At 41.7% G+C, this 26110-nt stretch overlaps 1 long non-coding RNA gene across 1 annotated transcript in view; it reads right to left on the bottom strand.

The window, feature by feature from the left end:
- The window catches only part of LOC142655457 (uncharacterized), an 88049-nt gene extending 62534 nt beyond the window's left edge, over positions 1 to 25515 (bottom strand). Inside the window, exon 1 of the long non-coding RNA XR_012849496.1 lies at positions 25158 to 25515. This is a non-coding gene — a long non-coding RNA (uncharacterized LOC142655457). The remainder of the gene's footprint in view (positions 1 to 25157) is intronic.
- Between the last annotated feature and the right edge of the window lie 595 nt (positions 25516 to 26110).

Here is a 26110-nt window from a genome sequence, read left to right as displayed (position 1 = left end):
CGGTATTTGGCCAGATTCACACGTAGCGTAAATACTGCGGAGTTTCCGCAATAGATTTCATTGCGGAAAATTTGCAACGTAGTACAGTACTTTGAACAAATCTCATGCATGCGCTGCGTAGAAAACATCTAAAAAAACGTTCATAAATTAAACTGCGGTTCTGTTTTTTTAATCCGCAGCATGTAAATTTATGCTACAGAATCGCTGGTTTTCTGTTGCAGGTTTTCCCCATTTAATTAAAAACCCGCAACAAATAGCAGATGTTGCGATTTTTGTGGCGGAGAACCTGCGATTCCGCCGCAAAGATCGCACCTCACAAAAAAAAAAAGAAATCTTATACTTACCCAGAACTCTCTGCTTCGGCGTCCAGCCCAGCCTCCAGGGATGAAGTTACATCCCATGTGACTTCTGCAGCCAATTACAGGCTGCAGCGGTCACATGGGATGAAATGCCATCTCAGGAGGACAGTCTGCAGGATGTCAGAGGGACACATCGCCATGGCTACGGGTAAGTATAGACTTTTTTTTTTTCCGTGCTGTTTTCTGCAGCAGACATTTCGGATGAAAAACTGCAACACAATGTGGTGCTGTTTTTCCGCAGGAACTCCGTCTCTGTATGAACATAGGCTTAGAAAGAAAAATCCCTACAGTGAGCGAGACAAGAAGCAGTGCATTAATTTCTGCGACTATCTAAATGTGAATCCCTACATGCGATCTGGTTCAATATAGAGCGATAGACGTACATAAGATTGCATACATGACATGCTTCCCCCTAATATCTTTGTATTGACTGTCTTAGCTCCCCCCATCCCTCAGGGCGCTCTAGGAAAATGCTGCATTGCAAGGGCTATTCTCTATATCACACAGATAAACCCTGCGGGGAGTATAGTCATCCTACGCAAAACCTCTAGATTTTCATTTAATGGACCACATATATAAAAGCGGATTGAATGCACTTGGTCCTGATGCCAATATGCCATCATGTGTGTCTTAACAGGCCCTCAGGGGACACAAAGACAAGTAGCGAGCTCTCCTCTTGGCTTACGCTCTTAATTTCCTATTTTAATAACGTTTTTCAGCCATGTAATTGTTTTTCTCTTTTGTCAGACGTGCGCGTATTGGGTTTTAATTAAGAATATCTTACTCATAATTACCAAGGCAGCTGTAGAAAACTTGGTTAAGGCAAAGCTCAAGACCAGAATATTACGGTCTCAGGAGACGGCATTTTACATTATGGGTATGTGCACACGGCCTCTTTTTAGACATAATTTGAGCGTTTTACGCCTCGAATTACGCCTAAAAGAAACGGCTCCATTACGCCTTCAAACATCTGCCCATTGCTTTTAATGGGTTTTACGATGTTCTGTTCCCATGAGGTGTCATTTTACACGTCACTGTCGAAATACGGTGCGTAAAAAGACGCCCGCGAAAAAGAAGTGCATGTCACTTCTTGGGACGTTTTTGGAGCCGTTTTTCATTGGCTCCATTGAAAAACAGCTCCAATAACGTCCGTAAAAAACGCAGCAAAAAACACGAGTAGTTACAAAAACGTCTGAAAATCAGGAGCTGTTTGGGTATGTTCACACGCAGTAGCAAAATACGTCTGAAATTACGGAGCTGTATTCGCCTGAAAACAGCTCCTGATTTTCAGAAGTTTTTTAACCACTCGCGTTTTTCGCTGCCTATTTTACGGACGTTTCTGGAGCTGTTTTTCAATGGAGTCAATGAAAAACGGCTCCAAAAAGTCCCAAGAAGTGACATGCACTTCTTTGACGCGGGTGTCTTTTTACGCACTGTTTTTTGACAGCGACGCATAAAATTACACCTCGTGCGAGCAGAACATCGTAAAACCCATTGAAAGCAATGGGCAGATGTTTGTAGGTGTAATGGAGCAATTTTTTCAGGCCTAATTCGAGGCGTAAAATGCCCAAATTACGTCTGAAAACAGTGCGTGTGAACATACCCTTTTCAGGCGAAAACAGCTCCGTAATTTCAGACGTATTTTGCTACTGCGTGTGAACATACCCTGAGGCTTCCAGAAACATTTTACTTCCACATGTGCCACTATGCGTTACACCACTGAACAATGCACTTACCGTAAATACGTCTAATGGACAGAAAACTTAGTTGCCTAGTAATTACAGAGCAACATGGCATCTTATTTTATTGTATTGTGCCCTAAAGGGAAAATATTCTATTTATAAGTTACTTTTATTCTCACATGAAAATACATTGACATATATGCTGAATGTATTGTGTGCGGAATACATATAATCTTCTACATTTGCATATAAAATTGTGCGCGCTGGCAAGTTGCCATTTTGTTTCTGCTTTCAATTCTGCCTCATAATGCATAATAAACACCTGTATCACTAAGTAAGTCTGCCCATCAACAATGTGGTATACATATATTTTATTTAGTAGCCATTTGCCGCTCTCTTTCTATGCACTGTTACCCAATGCACTTCAGTAACTGCAATACTTCAATTACAATTCTGTTTAAAACCATGATGTAAAACTGGGTCAGAAAAAGGCACAGAATTGTATGTAGCAGGGTTTATTTCACCTTTAGTCTCCATTCACATTATTAATCAGAATATATATATGTATAAATGAATGTATACTGTGCTTCCTCCAATTACAATATTAATTCGTTCCGGGACAAAAAAAAATTAACATGAAAAAATGTTTGTAGCTTGAGACCATAATGCTATGTTCACACGCTTACTAAAAAACGTCTGAAAATAAAGAGCTGTTTTCAATGGAAAACAGCTCCTGATCATCAGCCATTTTTTTTAGTAACTCGTGTTTTTCTCAGCGTTTTTTACGGCGGTTTTTGGAACTGTTGTTCTATAGAGTCAATTAAAAACGGCTCCAAAAACGGTTTAAGAAGTGACACACACTTCTTTTTCACGGCCGTTTTTTTACGTGGTCGTTTTTCGAAACGGCCACGTAAAAAAAACACCCCATCGGAACAGAACGCCGTTTTTCCCATTGAAATCAATGGTCAGATGTTTGAAGGCGTTCTGCTTCTGATTTTTCGGCTGTTTGCGGCCCGAAAAACGGCTGAAAATAAGCCGTGTGCACATACCCTTAAGCTGTATTTACACATCGCGTATTTGTTGGAGGGTTAGGTGCAGATTGTGTTGCAGATTTTTGAGAGAAATCAATGCATCCAGGAGGAAGGAGAAGTATAAGTTCTACCTTAAATGTGGTTTTTCCGCAGGCTATGTCATAAATGTCAGATGGATGCGGGTCCCTAATCCCCGTTCTAGCTTATCGTGCTCACGCTGACTACCGGCCACATCCTGATTACATGGTCGGGAGACACGGAAACAGTTTAGCTAGCTGAGCTACGCGGTTTCCTTAACTACTAATCAGTTCTATGGGAGTTACGGTAGCAGCGTAGCTCAGCGAGTTACGCTGTTTCTGTAACTCCCGACCATGTAATCAGGATTCGGCCGGGAGGCAGCGTGAGCACAAAAAGCTAGAATCAGGGATTAGGGGGGCCCCATTATAGAGATAGGTGTGGGACCCAGAGTTGGGACCCGCATCTATCTGACATTTAAACTACTTCTGGCTTTGTCTCAAAAATCTGCATTAAAGCCTGCATCAAAATCTGTGTAGATCCTGCATAACTCTACAGACAACTAATCATTGGTTCTGAAGCCACCAAAATGTCAACCCAACTAATAGAGATAATGCAAGTCCTTACATGTAAAAGTGAAAAAGAGTTGATGGAAGCTGGTGAATCACTTTCTATAATGAGGACAGGAGCTTCTTGAGGCTTCTATACAGTACACACGTCGTACAGTAAATATGGCGCCACCCGCATCTGGTGTCTAAAGGAGAAGCCTGTCCTGGCAAAGGTGGAGAGCAGTATAATACATGTAGTACTGTACTTGAGAGAGGCACTACAGACAGTCAATCAGTGTGTAGCCTTTAGTAGTATTGTGCCCACTGATTGGATCTATTTACAACCAATGCGTTGTGTTGATTGGCTGTCCACAATGGCCAATCAAAGGCATCTTACCAGTGAGACCAGCGCTGTGGCATTTTTTGTTGAATGTGGTTCCAAGTTACCATGACCCAGCAAAGGGGAGGGCATTTGGCAGTTTCAATTTTTCAACAGCTGGAAAGCCACAAGTTGGAGACCAGTGTTGTAGTAGAAAACTGTGCATAGGTTATTCTACAAAGGAGTCCTCGTTACTTTTATAACTACAGTATGCAGTGGGCATACATGTTGTATTTACTATATTCTTCAAATATGTAGAATGCCTGAAACAGGTCAATTCTTTGTTTGCTGGTTCATTTCTCTGGTTAAATTGCAAACAAAGAGAGACAATGAAGGAAAAGAGTGAAGAAAATTATTTTGGTAAAGAACACCTATTGAAAACTCAAGATTGTTAGCATCTTTGGCAAACAAAGACCAGAATCTACAGAACCAAACCCAATATAGAACCCTAGATGCAATAATGCCAAACATTAAGGCTCTGTTCTCATTGTAGGCCGTTGGGCACCGCTGGTATCTGTCACGATACGGATACGTCACAGCTTAAATTACGTTTTTGTACTTCTATAACAGCGGAAAAAAGGAATTTGCAGATGTGAACATAATGTAGAAATACATCCATTCCATTCGAGCCTCTGTCAACACTCCAGGCTGTAGTGATGTGTGTTTTTGTACCACATATAAAGCCTCCAGGCATTTGTCAACATACGAATGTCACGTTATTATTTTAATGTTGTTGTCATTCAGCTACATTATTTCATCACTGAAGTTATATCTTAGTTCCGTTTATTTACTTTATTTTTATAAACTGTACCTTAAGATTTGTGGTATAGCACAACCTGCAATAGCCAAAGCAGCAGAGATATAATATATCCCTCGTACAAATCGCACATAACCAACATAGGAAACATCTTGACAAAATGTTTTTGCAGAAATGAGCTATTACGGCTATGGAGGTGGGGTGGACGACGACATTCTTGGCAGTTTAGCCTATACCACAGGATCCTGCAGATCACATCACTGATGTTTGCTCTACTTATGACAGTTTTTCAGAAGAAGGCAGGCCGGGGAAGAGAACAGATGTCAGCCAGAATTGAAATAGAAATTGATGAGTAGAGTTGAGGTTAACCAAAGTCAAGCTGAGATGATAAGATCAATGTATTTGACTAGTATATAGTAGGACTTCTCATGCTTCCAGTACTGGCGTAGAAGGAATCCATTATTCAGAGGTTCAGAATGTGTCACTTTTTGTTTTTTAACTATGTAATCATCAAAGTGTACAGTTTACGTAACATTTTTTCCCCACTAAAAAAAAATTAGAAATCTGCAGAAATCTTTTAGATGTAGTACAGTGCATGTGGTTTGTGTCAAAAGCAATTCTATAAACAATACAAGTGATATATATATATATATATATATATATATATATATATATATATATATAGCAGAGGATTTAAGCTTGCTGCCCCAGCGATTAGGCAGCTTAGTGTCGGGTGTCCGGCAGTCATACACTGCCATGGACCTTGGAGAGAGCACAGAAGTTTTAATGAATGTTGTGTATAGAATAGAGGCCACTGTCTCTATTGGTCCCAGTGGTCATGTGACTGGTCACATGAATCCTGGGATGCCAGAAGTAGAGGGCTGCTGCTGGGTCTTACTAGACCAAGCACAGCCCTTTGGCCTCCTTCACACACAACATTTCTGGCATTTTAAACTGCATCAAAAAACATTTGGTGTCATTTTGTACATGTTTTTTTTTTTTGTGTTTTTGAAGTCCTATAGAGAAGCCTATGGGAAAAACGCCATATCCAGAGTATGCTGTGTTTGGAAAAAAACGCAACTGACCACAAAAGTGTGTGAATCCAACCTGTAGGGACAATAGTCTATACTTGGGCTGATTTTCCCTGTAACTGGGGTTGCTGTGCAGCCCTAGTTACAGTGGAAAATTATAGTGTAAAAATAAATAAAATGAAATGATAAAGTCCCAAATTATATTTTCTGATTTTTGCTGGACAGGCCATAATTATATTAAAAAATAAAAATAAATAAAAATGACACAAAATATCCCACCAAATAAAACGCTCTACCCGCCAATCATTGTCACACTAGCTCTGACCCAATCATTCTAAAATAGACATGTAATGTAACAAAATTTACGGTAGACAAAAAGGTCTATTTTAGGGTAACACTATATTATTACCAGAAAAAATTAGCTAAAAAGTAAAGAAGCATATTTTTTTTAACAATTTTTTTTTCTCAGTCTAAAAATGCTAAAAAATTTACAAAAAAATGGTGTATAAAAATGATAAGAAATTAAACCTGCATTGATCATGAAAAAAACATAGCAAAAGTCATGTCACTAACCCAATAAATAAAAACGTAATAGCCGTTTAACGTGTACTTAAAATGGCTGAAAAATGGTACCAGCCATTGTGGCAGGAGGCTGAAAGTTCAGTAGACAACACATACCTCCATGGTGCTTCGCTAATTGTTTTCTTTTACTGCTTACTTGCACTACTAAGTATGGGAAAATTGAAGTGACAGACGGCAGCAAGCTCCCAGGTACCCGCTCTACAAAAAAGTACCCTGGACAAATACAATATCGAACACAATGCTGTCACTGGAACTGCTACAATCAGGAAAGTGGACTTCCATCTGTTCAGCACAAATTGGGTCCTCCTCAGTGTATTACATAACCCCGAGCAGCCATCCACTAATCATGAATTATGATTGAAAAAAAAATAATTGGCCAATATTTAAGTTTGGGGATACCTCGAAACCGTTCCTCCCTAGGATTAAGTTGAGACTTTTTCCACCTGTACTCATATCAAAAGTGTCAAGAATCCCATGAGCTTGTACTGTACCCGACTATGTGCCCAGAGACATCATATCTACTTTGCATGATCCAGCAATGTTCAAGTTATTCATAATAATTGGAATTTAGAGATTTTGATATTTTGTTTGCCTCCTGCCAGACATTGCAGCAATGACATGCTATGTAGTGTTTGACTACAACACTGTGGAATAAGAAAATATCTTTAAAGTAGGGATCTCCTTCTGCATCAGTTGCCTCAGGGTAGGACAGTTATGCCCAACTTACACCACTGACCTGCCTACTTTTCAAGTGGATCTACAATTTAAGTTTCCATCTCAAACTGGTTTTGCAGAATTCTGACCTCAGGGAAGCACAATCATTTCTCCAAACTTTAAAATAAAACCGCCCCCTTTTGTTTTTTTGGTGCGAAATGCATTTGTAAAGTACAGCAGCCATGAGGTGGTGTAAAGAAATGAGTGTGTAACGTGTCTAGCGGATTGTGCCAAATTAGACATTTTGATAATTGTGGTGCAGTTTACGGCATTTTCCTATAAGTGTGAACTCCTTGTATCTGATATTTACATTTCTCCGTATTCTCTGACATTTCTGCTTTCCCTATTATAGTTTAGTGATTGCAGTCAATTGTCCAACCAGCTGCCCGTCTTGATCGTTTAATTAAAAAAAAGAGACCTTTTCATGACTTCATAGCAGTATTCCGTAATACCAGCTTGGACTGGAGGCATTTACACCCACACTCATGATATAATTATATATTTGATTATTTGGTTGGCATCATCTTTGAAGATGTTTTGCTATAAATACCCCTGATTTGTCTTTGTTGGAGAAACAAATCTGCCTACAGAGCTAATGCTTAAAAGTCCTGTAACTATGTTGTACTATTGACATCAAGGATGAAGCCAATTTCAAATATACTGTTATCTTGGTCAAATTGAAGATAGTACATCTTATGCATTTGATGCTCTTATGGATATTTAGGTCATCTACTACCAATTGTTCCAATACCCTTACCACCTAAACATTAGAACATTTTATTTCACTTTGCCATTCATATTTTCTAGGAATACCTCACAATTGTCACGGAGCCCGTCTTGGGTTCTGCAGTGGATGGTGTGAACCCATTTTGTGAACAAAGGAATTTAACAGGGCTAAACTGGGGAGCGCAGTCTAAGTGGACCCCAGGTCTTCACCCTTTAACCCCTATTCAGGGATCTGGACTTTGCTGCAGGGGAACTCCAGGTTGCTAAACCCAGAGTAGCCCTCCTTGGTGACAGCCAACGTAAACAGGCGTAGCATTAAAATCGGCAGACATTATGCAGGATCAGGCATAGAAAAGATCAGGGCAAATGGGTACTCACAGTTGGTTGAGCAAAAGGTAAGGGCAGGTGGCAAAGTAAACTTTGATAAAAATGAGTGGACACAATAGTAGGTCACAGTGGGGTTTATTCATGACAGATGGGCTGGTAAAGGTACAGTAACGGGCATGTTCAGTGCAAGAATTTATTTTTCTAAACCTAGTTGGAAGGACTCTAAAAAGGTCCTGTACCTTTTGTAGGTTGTATAAGCACCAGAACCAATGAAGTCTAGTCTGTTGTTAATCACTGCATTTCCTGTATTCATAGTTTATTCTGGTGAACTGATTCATACATGACCTATAGAAGATAAGTGCGATGCGGTTTTGGGTTTTCCAAAATAGATTTTACTCCAGGAATAAAACAAGCTATCCATTGTTTTTGAGGATCTAGTAATTTCTCCACATCACAGCCACATCCTATCCTCACACATACTCTGATTCTCATATATACACATTCTCATCCTCTATATTCATATTACGATTAAAAACCCTGTTTCCTCTGGGCATATCATTGGACTTAGCAGTCAGTTTAGGAACTTGCTGTTATGTCCTAAGATTACAGTTGTCTAGGCAAAACGAATGCACTGTGGTATGTCTAGGGCAGGGTTTGAAGGGGCAGGGGATAAATAAGGGATTTAAAAAAAAATCTCTTGATTCACCTCCCACAATCATTCTAGTAAAGTAGACATTTGAGTTAGGCTCAAACCATGACGGGTCTGTTGGGTTCCGACATGGTGTCCGTCATTTAGATGTGAAGAGTAGTGCTGTGTGCTGCTCTATCCTGCTGTCTAATATGACAAAATCTGCGATTGAGCCTTCTATGTGAACACAGACTAATTCTGCATTTCCAAGAATGACGGCCTGGAATGCCTTTGGAACAAAAGATGGATTCCTTAATAATAGAAAGAAAGGTCATTTTCAAGGTCTCTGCTACATACCTCCTTATACATTCCTAACACTTCATTAAAAGCTTTTTTGATCATTGGAGCACCAAATTTGGAATATGGAGAGTGTACCGCTTCCGGCATCTGTACCATTTTCATGACTACTTTGGGGCTGATGTGAACAATATCTTTCATGATTTCTTCCACTCTAGGTCCATATATTTTAAGTACCTTTCCCACCTCTAGGTAGCTAGTACCCTACTATATAAATTCAATAATTGTTGATGAATTTGAGAGAGGCCATGTATGAGGCAGGAATCATGTACAGAAAGCCTTTCAAACTCTGCCAGAAAATAGCACGTAGGATTTTTCCCATTGGTAACAAATATTGAATCTCCAAAAGAGAGAATGGGCCCATTATTAGTTATCCTACCACGCTGGCACTGGGGGAAAATATGTGTAATTGGTTTAATTTCTGACTTAGTTATAGAAAATAGGAGGTGTTAGGTCACCGTTACTGGTAGGCAGGGGGCGTTGCTTAGGTCTTAAAAGATCAGGGGCACAAGCCTCAAGACATATATTTACCCCCTCCGAAAAATAAATGAATGTTTACATAAATATCGGAGATAGCGTATCTATAAGACTAAAAGGCGTTTTACACCGGTGTGTTTGTGTTTATATAGGGCATAGAAAAAATATTTTATTGAAATAAGAAACCCAAACACCTCTCATTAACCATTTTATCGAGAATAAAAAAAGCGGTCATCGAAGTAGTCCTCAAATCAGACGTAGTCCAACAGCCGAACCGGTAAAAAAACACAAACACAAAAAAAACCAACATTAGTAATACAGGTGGTAGGCTTAGATACAGGGCCCCAGCAGATAATAATCTTATAATATTACTATCTGCTGGGGCCCTGTATCTAAGCCAACAATGTGGTAGGCTTAGATACCGAGGCCTTTAGACAGTATCATACATAACATGTATATAAGCCTACTATGTGGTAGATGTAGACATCAGGACTTCTGCTGCGTTCGGGAAGGAGGGTAAGTATAGTTTTATTACTATAGTAACAGGAGCCGGTGTATTTTATGACATAGGCCCCAGTTACTAAAGTAAATTTTTATAGACACGGTGCAGGGGGCCACGGCCCAGTCGCATTTGCGACCGCTGCGACCCCTGTAGCTACACCACTGAATGTGGCAGTCGCCCAGTGATCCGGGGCACCGGGCCAAAGATCTGGGGCTTGGGCCCTAGAGTTCCGGTGCTAGCGACGCCCCTGCTGGTAGGGTAGCACAGGGGTCAGTATTAGGCTCTATTCTTTACGATATATTTATAAATGACCTTCTAAATGGAGTAACATTTGTACATGATATGTTTCTCTGTAGAGTATTTAGCCCAGAAGATGATAATGTTGTACTACAGAGGGATTTAGAAAAGTTGAAGGTTTTCGTGGCAAATTAATTTTAATGTAGAAAAATGCCAGGCTGTGAGATGAGAAAACTGGAATATATCAAAGTCAGGGTTATTTAGTCTAGATAAAAGATGGTTTATGGGCAATCTAATCCCTATGTACAAACATAACAATGGACAGTACAGAAATCTGTCCATTTCATACCCATACCGTAACTACGACAAAGGGCCATCCACTAGATGAAAGAAGGTTTCATCATCGGCATAATAAGGTTTTAGTTTTTCATGTAAGAGCAGTGAGACTATAGAACCCTCTTGATATGACGGTTCATTTATTAAATGACTAAGTGGGATCTGCATTTCCCCCCATAATATGAGTAAATTGGCAACTCCTTCATATGAGTTTTTTGTCTTCTGGATGAACAGGTTGCACTTGATGGACCTGTATCTTTTTGTCAAATCTATTTTGCAAACTGCATAAAAATTATATAATTTTACAAAGTTTTACTTTGCACTGTATTATATAATTGTCATGCACTAAAACAGCAATATTTTGGATGAAGCATCAACATTACAGAGAACAGTAAATATATTCTGTGTGTTTACTAATGCATGACATGTGCATTACAGTGTCAGAAGTGTGAACATGACCTAAAGGGATTTCTAGCATGTGTGAAAAGAACAACAGCGGTCAGAGACATTACTGCGCTTATCCCAGAACTAGGGCGAAAGCATAAATGACACTTATCTTATTAGATGATGACTCCTTTGCATCTCTTTTAAATGATATGTTGTTAACCGGGTTTTCCAAACACCTGAACCTGTGTATTTATGCAGTAGTGATCGAAGTAGAATCCACATTTTCCTAGTTATTAGCATTTTTGTAATGTACTTTGTAAAATAACATTTCTTTCATACAATACCAGAAGTGTAACCACAGTGTGCTGGGATCCATGCCACACTTTAAAATGCCCTTCCCCCGAGCATAGATGCCCTTGATCAGACTCCTAAATCAGACATCAGAAAAAAAAATTGCATTTACTTGCCACTCCTCTTGTTTTCAGGGACTAACACAAGGCCCCTCTGCCACTTAAGGCCCCGGCACACCAGGTCCTTGCTACAGCACATACAAAAACCTGACATCGGTCAGCTTCAGGACAATGTATATGACATGGCACAGAAATTGTGCGTCAGGGACTGATGTCGCAGAAGGACCTGTGGACAAGGTTGTAGGCCTATGGTGGAGCCGGGGAGAGTGTTTAACTGGATCCGCGTCCTTAGTATGTGGATCCACTAAAAGAAGTGCTCGCCCAGGAAACCGAGGCTGGCCCCCTCCATCTGTGGTCGCAGTCACACCCCCTGTGGCCGCGATTGTTACACCTCTGTACAATGCAGTGCATTTAAATAATATTGCATCAATACCTGCCAATTGCCTTGCAATATCATTTCCCTACCATACACATGTAAACGTCAACTTTTTGTAAAGCCAAATACTGTAACCTATAGTATTGCCCAGAGTTGACAAGTAGAAACATAGAATTTGACAACAGAAGAGAATCTACAAGCCCAACCAGACTGCCCGTTTTGTGTGTATAATGTTATACATTTTTTGTATAATAATTACATGCTGTATATATTGACCCTGGACGATATAACACAGATCACTCTGTGTGTAAAGAATCTATATAATATGAGTTTTACTTTTTGAATTGAATTACTGAAATAAATTAACTTTTGGTATGCGGTTATAGCCTATATATATGCTAAGGAACGACTGATTGTGAGTTTGTATACGTTAGTTAAAGCACGAGTTGTATTCGGCTGTGATCTGCTTCATTGTGCATTGTCTGTATGTCAGAACGATTCATGACATCCTCCTCTGACCACTTTCGTAGACGAGTTGTTGACGTTCACAGAATCCCCTTTGCTGGATGTTTTGACTTGATCACGCTATTCTTTTTAAAATATTTTATTTTTTTCCCCGCAAATTATTGTGGTACAACCGCAAAAGAAAACAATACAAAGTAACAATCCACACAATACCCTACAAATTCCCAGCCCCCCCCCAATCTTCAGATCCAAGGAGATAAAAAATAAATAAATTATATAACCACCTCTCCACTTCACATCAGTTCCAGATACCCCAGAGCTCCTCACATTTATGCAGTTGGTTCAACTTTTTTAGCTCTTATTTTCTCATACATTTTGATTTTAAGAACAATATTTTTCCATTCCAAAATAGAGGGGGAAGCCTCTACCATCCATTTCTTTGCAATAACTAACTTATCACTCCATTCTCAGCATACTCTTGACACTGTTGCATGAGAAAACCCCAAAAGGTTGTCCGTTTTTAAAATACTGGCCGTGGTTATTCTAGCAACGATGACCATGCCTCGTTCTAAGGCTATGTTCACACGGAGTATTTTGGGGGAGGAATATCTGCCTCAAAGCTCCAAACGGAATTTTGAGGCAGATATTCCTCCCCCAAAATACTCCGTGTGAATAGCAATGATCGCGCCGTTTTTCGCCCGCGGCCATTGAGCGCCGCGGGCAGAAAACACGCTTTCTCCTGCCTCCCATTGAAGTCAATGGGAGGTCGGAGGCGGAAGCGCCCGAAGATAGGGCATGTCGCTTCTTTTTCCCGCGAGGCAGTTTTACTGCTCGCGGGAAAAAGACGCCGACGCCTCCCATTGAAATCAATGGGAGGCGTTCTCGGGCCGTTTCTGCCGAGTTTTGCGACGCGGTTTCCGCGTCAATAAACTCGGCAAAAGACCCCGTGTGAACATAGCCTTAGTCGCTCAGATTCACACTGAAACTGATCCAGGGAAAACTTGCTCACTTGATTTTAAGCGGGTCTCGTATCTAATTTCCACACTGGGAAGCTTCAATCGTGAAAGGGCCTGTGTCTCTAATACAGTGGTCATTTACAAATTTCTATATTAGCGACTAACTAGGGCAGTCAATAAACCAGGGTCGGGGATCTCGACTCCGCCAGAATTCCCTCCAAGCTGGCTGTGCCAAAATGACTGCAGGATTCGTAGTCTGTCCTCCAATGCTGCTATGGTTCTTTCAGAAGTTACCCTCTATCACTGCATGTCCTGCCAATATTCCTAGTGCAGAGTTTTACCAGTCACTTAGTGGGGTAATAGCACTGCACCTGTGATGGTCGGCGTTGCTCTCCGCCACTGTATACTTACCTCTCCACCACATCCTATGGCTCCTGACCAACGCTGCGTTGCTGCGTCTCTCTCTGCTGTTCGCAGCCTCCCTTGGCCTTACCGCTGCTCTCTCCTGTGTCTCGGGCATTTCCTAGTGTGCGTGCTGACTCCACTTGTCTTAAAGTGCCAGCGGACGCTTACTACCCATCTTTCCCAGGGTTTAAAAAGGACCTAGCCCTATCCACCATTGCCTGAGCAATTAGGTTCTTCCTAGTTTACTAGTTATACCCTGCTAATCAATTGTTTTGAATTCCTGTGTTGTACCCTGCCTGTACCTTTGACTATCCATGTCTGCCGCCTGCCCTCTGCTCTGACCACTTGCTTGTTACCTGTGAAGAACCTTTGCCACCTGCTCTGACCCTTGCCTCTACCAACCATGAGTGCATATCTTCTGCCTGCCCTGAACTATACTATACCTGACTTTGCATTCTGTCTGCTGATTTTGTGCTACGAAGCTTTACTATGGCCATTGCCAAGGGAGACTACTCTGGGGATAACTACCTGGTGTTTCCCAGTTGCAAATTCCAGATCTCTAAATGGGGTTTAAAGGGTGAATACCTGGGTTCCCCTTAGATTTCACTCCTTGGTTTAGCACCAAGTCAAATCCCTTGGTGACACAGTGGACTCACACGATCCTCTGTAGGCCCTGTGACAATCTCATGGTAGCCAGTCTTCCTCCCCAATATCAATGCGTGCCCCCTAGTTTTAGAAACCCCCTTGTTCTTAAAAATACTGCCTGGGGTCTGATTAAGGGGTATGATTAATTTTGGGGTCTAAAATAAGTTTGGGGTTTGGTCTGGGGTCTTATTTAGAGATCTGTGGTATGATGTAATATTAAGGGTCTGGGGTCTAAAATAATTTTGGGGTCTGGTTTGGGGTTTGATGTCTCCCATGCCTCCATTCTGCAATTTCTGTGAGTGTGATACCATTGTCCCAGCATGCTCTGAAGTCGTGTTTTGGTTTTTTTAAAACTGTGACTAGGCCATCAAGTGTGCTCTCAACCTAACTTTCACATGGACCTCTTAAATGCTTGGGAAGGGCACATTTAAAAGTTTGGTATGGGGCCCAGTTTTTTTAATTACGCCCCTGCCTCTGTCCTTCTCTCCTCTAAGCTGTACATGTTTAATTGTTTGTCTTCCAAAGTAATGTTGTTTCGAAAATGTCCGTACAAAGTATAAATTGAGTGGGGGGAGGAAAGGAAGTTTGCGCGTAAAAATTTCTAGCAAATCAAGATTCACACTTGTACTTATGATTCTGGCCTTACCTGGGCTTTATTAAGACCTATTTTACTTTACCTTTGCCCAAAGAAAATCCTGTATTTGTTGACTTACTATTTTAAATCAGAATGGACTATGTGGTCTCAATGTTTTGATGTGAGTCACTGCAGTATACTGGTGTTATTGACTGCCATACCTTACATAAAATAGAAACAGGATTTTATTTTGCCTGTGTTCAGATCTCAGGGGAGCTTGTTAGATTCAAAGTAAAAAGTTCAACAAAGTTTCTTTGTGTATTGTTTGAGAAGAGTCATATTTCGGAACAGTTCATAGGATTATGGAAAAAGCTCCTTCCCGCCTGCATACAGGTATGGTGAAGCATCTCTATTAGTGCAAACATTTTTTTAATATTTTACTAAATCAGTATAATTGAAGTTACTACAGTATAACCTGTTCATGGATGTTTGGAGGGAACACTGAAACATCTTTCTATATTTGTTCTACTTCTAAAATACCCCCGAAGTTAGGTGTTTAAAATATTTGTCCACACTTTTATAAACTACACAAAAAGTATAAAATAGTGTTCAAGGGAGAAAATACACTTAAAGAGGCTCTGTCACCAGATTTTGCAATGGAGATAAGAGTAACGTTTTTTTTTTTTTTTAGCCAAGTTATGACCATTTTTATATTTATGTAAATGAGGCTTTCTAAAGTACAAGTGGGCGTTTTTAAAGTAAAAGTACAACTGGGCGTGTATTGTGTTCGTTACATCGGGGCGTTTTTACTTCTTTTACTAGCTGGGCGTTGTGTATAGAAGTATCAGCCACTTCTCTTCACAACGCCCAGCTTCTGGCAGTGCAAAGACACAGCGTGTTCTCTAGAGATCACGCTGTGATGTCACTCACTTCCTGCCCCAGGTCCTGCATCGTGTCGGACGAGTGAGGACACATCGGCACCAGAGGCTACATTTGATTCTGCAGCAGCATCGGCGTTTGCAGGTAAGTCGATGTAGCTACTTACCTGCAAACGCTGATGCTGCTGCAGAATCAACTGTAGCCTCTGGTACCGATGTGTCCGACACGATGCAGGACCTGGGGCAGGAAGTGAGTGACGTCACAGCGTGATCTCTCGAGAACACGATGTGTCTTTGCACTGCCAGAAGCTGGGCGTTGTGAAGAGAAGTGGCTGATACTTCTATACACAACGCCCAGCTAGTAAAAGAAGTAAAAACGCCCCGATGTACGCACATAATACACGCCCAGTTGTACTTTTACTTTAAACACGCCCAGTTGTACTTTAGAAAGCCTCATAAATATAAAAATGGTCATAACTTGGCCAAAAATGCTCGTTTTAAAAAAAAAAAATGTTACTCTTATCTCCATTGCAGCGCCGATCTGCTGCAATAGGAGATAGGGGTTGCAAAATCTGGTGACAGAGCCTCTTTAAACCACTGGGAAGGAACAGAACTCTGCCACTGGCCTACATAAGACATTTCAAGCTCTGTCTGAATACATTCACATTTCCACTAGGGGATAGGCCTATGGGAATCCTCTTTTCTGTTGGAAAACCTTCATGGTGAGAACATCTGCCTCTTGATACAAGTCTTAATAATGTATAGATTAGGCTTCGTTCACATCTGTATCAGGGCTCCATTACGTCTGAGCTTTCCATCGAAACAGAACCCTGACTGACACAAACTGAAACCGTAGGTTTCCGTTTCCTTTACCATTGATTTCAATGGTGACGGATCCGGTGCCAATGGTTTCAGTTTGTCTCCTTTGTGCAAGGGTTTCGTTGTTTTGACCGGATGAATACCGTAGTCAACCAACACCAGTTGGAATATTTAACAAAATATTTTCAACCCTCCCACCCCTCCCCCAAAAAATATTTTTAAGTGTGATCATTAAGGCCTCATTTACACGAGCGTGTGCGTTTTGCGCAGGCAAAAAAATGCAGCGTTTGGCTGCGCAAAAGGCACTTGACAGCTCCGTATGTCATCAGTGTATGATGCGCGGCTGCGTGATTTTCGCGCAGCCGCCATCATAGAGATGAGGCTAGTCGACGTCAGTCACTGTCCAGGGTGCTGAAAGAGTTAACTGATCGGCAGTAACTCTTTCAGCACCCTCGACAGTGAATTCCGATCACCATATACAGCAACCTGTGAATAAAAAAAAGACGTTCATACTTACCAAGAACTTCCTGCTTCCTCCAGTCCGGTCTCCCGGCCGGTGCCTTGGTGACGCGTCCCTCTCTTGTCATCCGGCCCCATCTCCCTAGATGACATGGCAGTCCATGTGACCGCTGCAGCCTGTGCTTGGCCTGTGATTGGCTGCAGCTGTCACTTGGACTGAATTGTCATCCCGGGAGGTCAGACTGGAGGAAGAAGCCGGGAGTTATCGGTTAGTCAGAACTTCTTTTTTTTACACGTTCATGTATATTGTGATCGGAAGTCACTGTCCAGGGTGCTGAACCAGTTTAACTCTTTCAGTACCCTGGACAGTGACTGTCTCCTGACGTCGCGTACCGGAAAATTTTTTGCCGGGTTCGGTCAAAACGAGTTCGGCCGAACCCGGTGAAGTTCGGTGCGCTCATCTCTAATTTGACACTCCGTTTGGATGCTTGTAAACAGAAAAGCACGTGGTGCTTTTCTGTTTACATTCATCCTTTTGACAGCTCTTGCGCGAATCACGCAGTTCGCACGGAAGTGCTTCCGTGCGGCATGCGTGGTTTTCACGCACCCATTGACTTCAATGGGTGCGTGATGCGCGAAAAACGCACGATTATAGAACATGTCGTGAGTTTTACGCAACGCACTCGCGCTGCGCAAAATTCACGCATTGTCTGCACTGCCCCATAGAGTAATATAGGTGCGTACGATACGCGTGAAAAGCACGCGCGTATATTACGCTCGTGTAAATGAGGCCTAACAAAGATAACAATGTTTCTCTCATAATCTTTCCTAATTCTTTGTTCTGATAATTCCTTGTTAATTGAACCTTGAGAATTGGTCCATAGTTTGAGATATAGAGAAAGCAGAACAGTGTGTGAAATACTAATCTATTTTCTACATGTCAGTCTTCCTGGTCCTGCTTCATTTTATGGTAGTAGGACTGGATCTCTGTCCACATATACACCTTATTACTGGGTACTTGGTGCTGGTGTTGCTTTAGGAGAACAGTGGCTGGCACTATCGTATGTACATTCAGATAGCTGGTTCTGTTATGTGGGAATTGATATTGTCCCTAATTTTGAATACTATATACATGCCATTATTATTACACTTTATGGTACTATTATGTGACTGTTGAATGGGGTATTATGAACTGTTTGGACACATTCTTTGAAATACCATATGACACTGTTATAATGTGGGCACTTTTTATTTATCACCATGGTATTTTCAGGTTAACTGTGCATATATTACTAATCCGGATTTACATGCGCGCGCACAAGGTACTTAACAGCTCCGTGTTTCAGCCGCATATGATGCGTGGCTGCGTGATTTTCGCGCAGCCGCCATCATTATGAGACTCTGTTTGTAAACAGAGAAGCATGTGGTGCTTTTCTGTTTTCATTCATACTTTTTACTGCTGTTGCGCGAATCACGCGAGTCACACGGAAGTGCTTCCGTGTGCTGTGCGTGATTTTCACGCACCCATTGACTTCAATGTGTGCGTGATGCGCGAACATCGCACAAATATCGGACATGTCGTGAGTTTTGCGCAGTGGACACGCTGCGTGAAACTTACGGACAGTCTGCACGGCCCCATAGACTAACATAGGTCCGTGCGAGGCGCGTGAAAATCCAGCGCGTTGCACGGACGTATATCACGTTCTTCTAAATAAGCCCTAAAGGGTCTGTCTGTCACGGCACTTAATACCTGCAGAACGCAGGGGTTTATGCTATCCAATGTTTCCTCTATTTTACTGTTTTTAATGTGGCACTGCACTTTTTTGCAGGTCTAAGCAGGTGACATTTAATGGAGAATTGACATGATCCCTAATCATTTGATTTTCCTATGTAAATACAGTAGAGAATAAGGCGCTTAATAGTTTGGCCTTTTCCTCATCCAGCTCCACCATTAGGGTATGTTCACACGGCAGCGTCCGTAACGGCTGAAGTTACGGGGCTGTTTTCAGGAGAAAACAGCACCGTAATTTCAGCCGTAATGGCATGCTGAGGCGCTATTTCGCTGCGTCCATTACGGACGTAAATGGAGCTGTTTTTCCATGGAGTCAATGGAAAACGGCTCTATTTACGTCTGAAGAAGTGACATGCACTTCTTTGACGCGGGCGTCTTTTTTACGCCCCGCCTTTTGACAGCAGGTCGTAAAAAAAATGTCCGTCTGCACAGAACATCGTAAGACCCATTCTAATGAATGGGCAGATGTTTGCCGACGCTTTGGAGCCGCTATTTCGGACGTAATTCAGGGCAAAAACGCCAGAATTACGTCCGTAAATAGTGTGTGTGAACATACCCTTACACCCAGATTATTCCTGAGATAGCCAACACTTTCAGTTTTAAGTTTTTTAATATTTATGTAGTTGAAAAATATTTGAAAGTTATTTTTACTTTCATTGGCATTGAGTCTCTCTGTTTCAATATTTACTACCTTATATGTCTTTTACACAACTTGTTTTTTTATTTATAATTTGTAATGCCTCGCCATTACCTTCTTGCTCTAGTGAAACGTGTTTTGTTTTTTTATATATATCATTTGTTTCCCCTCTCTATAATTTTGTTAAACCACATCAGTTTCCTCCTGTTTCTAACGCGTTTATTCCCATTAGTTATCTTACACAGGACATACAGTATTTAATATGTCCTAATTTATTTTGTGAACTTGTATTTTTGAGGACATTGTCCCAGTTTATGCCATTAAGGCAGGGGTGGGCAAACTTTTTGACTCGCGGGCCACAATGGGTTCTAAAATTTGACAGAGGGGCCGGGACAGGAGCATTTGGAGGGAGTGTTTGGGCCGGATATACTAAAGCATTAAATGTAGTGTGTGCAAACCTCATAGCACAGTAAGAACACTACAACCCAATTTATTAACTGTCTTTCAAATGTGAAAAATAGCCCTTATCAGTTAATAAATTTGTCTCAAGGAATATGCAAGATATGGCATTTACATACTATTTCGCAGATACTGGGAGGAGGAAATGTAAATAGATTAAAATAACATACGCACTGTGATTTATCAAGAAAAAAGTTCTGTTGACTCTGTAAATTAGCTGCCAACCTCTGAGCAGTAGCCGCCCGTTCTTGTGTTGACTGCTTGCTAGCATAGTTTGCATGCTTCGTGGCAAAGTGACGGCTGATATTGTACTCTTTGAAAACCGAAGGGCTTAATGGTGACGTGAAACGAAGTGAAAATTAAAGTGAAATAAAGAGAAATACGCGCCACATTAACCCCTTAATGACCGGGCCATTTTGCACGTTAATGACCAAGGATTATTTTTTGTTTTTTCATGGTCGCATTCCAAGAGTCGTAACTTTTTTTTTATTACGTCGACATAGCCGTATAAGGGCTTGTTTTTTGCGGGACGAGTTGTATTTTGTAATTGCACCATTTTTAGATGCTTACAATATATTGATTAACTTTTATTAACTTTATTTTAGGAGAGAATTGAAAATAAGCAGCTATTCCAGCATTAATTTTCACGTTATAAATTTACGCCGTTTACTATGCAGCATAAATAACATGTTACCTTTATTCTACGGGTCGGCACGATTACGAGGATACCAAATATGTAAAGGTTTTATATGTTTTCCTATGTTTGCACAATAAAAACCCTTTTAGAAAAAAATTACTTGTTTTTGCATCGCCGCGTTCCAAGAGCCGTCATTTTTTTATTTTTCTGTCGATGTGACCGTATGTGGGCTTGATTTTTGCGGGCCAATGCGTAGTTTTCATTAGTACTATTTTGGGGTACATAGGACTTATAGATTAACTTTTATTTTATTTTTTATGGGGGGAATGGGAGAAAAGAGAGAATTTTGCCGTTGTTTTTTGCGGGTTTTTTGGACGCCGTACATCCGGCGGTTTCATTAATGTGTTCATTTTATTGGTCAAGTTGTTATGATCGCGGGGATACCATATATGTGTAGGTGTGATTTGTTTTGACCGTTTTACTGAATAAAACCACTTTTTGGGCAAAAAAAGTAGTTTTATTTGATTTTGACTGTAATTATTTTATTTTTTTTCAACAAACTTTATTTAACTGATTGACATTTTTTTTTTAAGTCCCACCAGGGGACTTCACTATGCGATGTGCCGATCGCATATATAATGCTTTGGTATACTTAGTATACCAAAGCATTATTGCCTGTCAGTGTAGAACTGACAGGCAACCTGTTAGGTCATGCCTCCGGCATCGCCAAACAGGCAGTTGCGGAAGACAGACCTGGGGGTCTTTGTTAGACCCCCGGCTGTCATGGAAACCCGACGGCGACCCGCGATTTGTTTGCGGGGGCGCCGATCGGGTGACAGAGGGAGCTCCCTCCCTCTGTCAAACACATTAGATGCCGCTGTCACTATTGACAGCGGAATTTAATGGGTTAAACTGCCGGAATCGGAGCGCGCTTCGATTCCGGCAGTTGCAGCAGGAGCCAGGCTGTGTATAACAGCCGTGCTCCTGCCGCTGATCGCGTGGGTACACTTGCAGTACCCGCGCCATCACAGGACGGATATATCCGTCCTCCTGCGCGAACTAGCAGCTGCTGAGGACGGATATATCCGTCCTTCGGCGTAACAACGGTCAATGTGTTTTGAGTGCGCCATCTATTGGGAAAACGTGGGCATTGCAGGGAAAGGGGAAAAAAAAGGAGGTTTTTACTATGATTTGGACAAGTTCGGCGGGCCGGATTAAAAAGCCTAACGGGCCGTATGTGGCCCGCGGGCCGTAGTTTGCCCATGTCTGCATTAAGGTCATCCTGGCCTTTCTGAAGTTTAGTGATTTTTAGCTCCTCTACTTAAGTGTAACTAAACTTTCATAAAAACTTTTGACATGTCATAGAGACATGTCAGAAGTTTTGATCAGTGGGGGTCCAAGTGTTGACTCCCTTACCGATCGCTAAAATAAAGCGTCAGAAGCGCTCAGGTGAGCGCTGTGCCACTTTGTCTCTGTTTGGCTTTCCTCGGAAAGCCGACCGAGCGGTGTACGAACTCATAGACTTTTTATTGAGCCCACACATCGCTCGGCTTTCCGAGGAAAGCTGAGAAGAGTCTATCAGAAACTAAGTGGCACAGCACTCACCTGAGCGATTCTGACGCTTCGTTTTAGCAATTGGTGGGGGTCTCAGTTCTTGGACTTCCACTAATAAAAACTTCTGACATCTCACTTTGACATTTCAAAAGTTTTATGGAAGTTAATTTACACTTTAACATCTTATTAAGGGATAAATGAAAACTTATTATGTTGTGATCACTATTACCTAGGTGACCTCCAACTTGTACTTTTGATAATCTGTCTGTTCTATTGGTTAAAATTAGGTCTAGAAATGCCCCCCCCCCCCCTTACAGGTTTATGCTTCCCGGTTTATATCAGGGTAGTTCAGGTCCCCCATAAAAAATGACTTCATTTCGATTTGCTGCCTCATTTATTGGCGTTATTACTAGATTTTTTTTGCTTCCATCATACATGGAGACTTATAACAAACCCCTATCAGTATTTTATTATTATTTCTCCCTTCCCTTATTTGCATCCACAGAGACTCTACATATTAATTTCCCTCACAGATATCATCATGATGGACTTTAGACAGGATTTCTGAACCGACTACAACCTTGCAAAAGACCAACCCAATTTTAGCGATCATCCAGCCACGTCTCACTTATCCCCACTATGTCAGATTTCTCATCCGTTTGTCTTTATGTTCTGGGCTTCTATTAATGTATATAAATATGCTGTATACATGCACACAAAGATCCAAATTGCTAACCAACATATGAATAAATAGGTCAATCCATAGAAAAAATTAAAACAAGCATTTATTGCACAAAGAACAAATTATTCTAGATTACGCTGTAGAAAAATTATAAATTACATTTATCCAAAGTTTACGAACACAAGTCTTTTTAAAACGATAGCACTAGATAAAAAAAGAAAGAAAACAAAATGCAGTAGATTTTAATTTTTTAACCTGATTGCATCTTTGCTTGCATTTATATAGAGATTAACGTATATATTGCATCCATATAGACTGCCATGTGTATGTGCGTAAGTAAATGAACACAGCCTTTGCCTACAACCACAGTCCCCAATATCCCCCTTAGGGGTCCATATTTCAACATGCAGTGTATAACAAAGAGAATAGTAGTGAGTCCTTTTTGTAAAACTATAGAATAAATTGAAATGTTGCACTAATTCACTTCATTTTATGTGAATCCTTTTAAGGGAAACTTCAGTTAAAATCCCGGCTGTGTAACGAAAGCAGTCGCAATGGGTGTGACCTCACACAGAGAAGGGGGCCCGCCCTGGATCCCCTCAGACAGCCAGAATATAGCACGCCATACGCAAAGTCCTCACACCAGGCAGTGTCAGTAAATTATATTTAACGCACCAAACAATGTGCTGATGCTGGACATTGTGTGCTGCGTCTACTTCCTTATGCTGCCCGACATCAGGACTTTGTATACACCGCGGCACAAATGGCGCCTGATGGGGCAACCTGACGGGATTTGAGCGGGGTTCCTGTGGACAAGAGAAGACGGAGGAGCAGTAAGTAAAGGCTTCTGGGGGCAGGGTCTGATCTGGGGGCCCCGCACTTACGGTTTATGGTTTTCACCAGGAAAAAAAAGTGTTACAAGTGAATTCCCACCCTGCTATCCACCAGTGACTGCATGGGAAATATTAAGTTTTACTTATAAAATGGCCCTATGTAAGGTAACAATGAACAAGCGTGCTTTCCAACAGTGTGTCCTTGATTTTACTTTAGTATACATTTATAGGCCTCAATTAGTATTATTTTCCCCCTCTTCTGTGGACCCACCAAATATATGGTATGGGCTTGAGATGTTGCATTAAGAAGATCATATTATTCTTCATTGTGTCATTGAGTCATTGTGCTTGAGAATTATAATAGGCTTCCTTCCTGCCTACAGATAATGTAAAGCTAATGCCAACCAATCATCGCCTGCAGTGGGTTGGAGTTATCGTTGTCATCCATAATTAACTATTATTGCCAGTGGTTGGCCTTTTATCTTGACCAAAAAATTGGCACAAACAAAGACGAAAAATATCTGTGGTCGGTGGTCGGGTGAAATTGTAGACAATACTTGAAAAGTTGTTCATGCCAGATGATGGAAGCCCAGCTCGGATTATAGATCATGAACAGGTCAAGACAGCGATCGATCAGCAATTTGTTCTTTTGATTTAAGGTGTTGTCATCCAGAACATCCACCTTCATTGACTAACCATAAACAAGAAGTCACTCAGCAAGCAGCCATCTAAATTTTTTACTGATGGCTATCTTAAAGGGGTAGTCATATCTTGAACATTTATGCAATATAAACAGGATATGCCATAAATGACTGATCGGAGTGGGTCCCACCTCTGGGACCCACACTTATTGGGAGTATGGGGTCCTGTTTGCCGAGTCACAGCAACACCACCCCCATGGAATTAACAGATAGGAGGTCTCACTTGTTCACGGACCTGTCCATTGGAGTCTGTAGGAGTTATGAAAAGAGCCAGCTGTAAAACGGTGAATGGGAGTCACAGGACCCACGTTCTGCAAATAGGTGAGTTTCCCGGAGGTGAAACTGTAGACATGCCATAAATGTTTAATTTGTAGATAAACGTTTAATCAAACTTCTGACATGTCATAGTGACACGTCAGAAGTTTTACTGGGTACTGAGACCCCCACCAATCGCTAAAATGAAGCAGCTGAAGCACTCATGTGAGCGCTCTACCGCTTAGTTTCTTTTCAGCTTTTTCCGGAAATCCGATGTATCGGAGTACAGGCTCATAGACTTTCTATTGAATTCATCATCCTATATAGAGATGAGCGAACCGGGACAACCGAACCCGGTTTCGGTCCGAACTTCCGGTAAAGTTCGGTTCGCAGCGAATCCGAACTTCACCGGGTTCGGCCGAACCCGTTTTGACCGAACCCGGTCAAAAACATTATACAAATCGGCAGCCACTTATCTCTATCAATCACTGATAGAGAAAAGAGGCTGCTGATTAAAAATAAAATAAAAAGCATTTCATACGTACCCGGTCGTTGTCTTGTTGACGAGTCCCTCTTCTTCCTCCAGTCCGACCTTTTCTGACGCGGCAGCCTGTGATTGGCTGCAGAGGCCTCTGCAGCCTGTGATTGGCTGCAGAGGCCGCGGCAGCCTGTGATTGGCTGCAGCGCTCACAAGGCTGCATCGTCATCAAGGAATGTCGGGCCGGATGTCGAGAGGGACGCGTCACCAAGGCAACGGCCAGGAGACCGGACTGGAGGAAGCAGAAAGTTCTCAGTAAGTATGAACGTCTTTTTTTTTACAGGTACTGTGATCGGTAGTCACTGTCCAGGGTACTGAAACAGTTACTGCCGATCAGTTAACTCTTTCAGCACCCTGAACAGTGACTATTTAGTGTATGTGCACACACACTAATTACGTCCGTAAATGACGGACGTATTTCGGCCGCAAGTACCGGACCGAACACAGTGCAGGGAGCCGGGCTCCTAGCATCATACTTATGTACGATGCTAGGAGTCCCTGCCTCTCTGCAGGACAACTGTCCCGTACTGTAATCATGTTTTCAGTACGGGACAGTAGTTCCACGGAGAGGCAGGGACTCCTAGCATCGTATATAAATATGATGCTAGGAGCCCGGCTCCCTGCAGGGTGTTCGGTCCGGTACTTGCGGCCGAAATACGTCCGTCAATTACGGACGTAATTAGTGTGTGTGCACATACCCTTACTGACGTCGCCTAGCAACGCTGCCGTAATGACGGGTGCACACATGTAGCCACCCGTCATTACGGGGCCTCATGCACACGACCATAAAAACACCCGTTATCACGGGTCGTAATTACGACCCGAAATAGTGGGCCCATAGACTTCTGTTAGCCACGGGTACCTTCCCGTTTTCTCACGGGAAGGTGCCCGTGCCGTTAAAAAGATAGAACATGTTCTATTTTTTTATTTTACGGGCCGTGCTCGTAATTACGACTCGTA

The sequence above is a fragment of the Rhinoderma darwinii genome, chromosome 6 (genome assembly GCF_050947455.1).
Source record: "Rhinoderma darwinii isolate aRhiDar2 chromosome 6, aRhiDar2.hap1, whole genome shotgun sequence".
NCBI lineage: Eukaryota > Metazoa > Chordata > Amphibia > Anura > Rhinodermatidae > Rhinoderma > Rhinoderma darwinii.
Note: the sequence above shows the minus strand (reverse complement) of the source record. Positions and strands in the feature narration are given on the sequence as shown.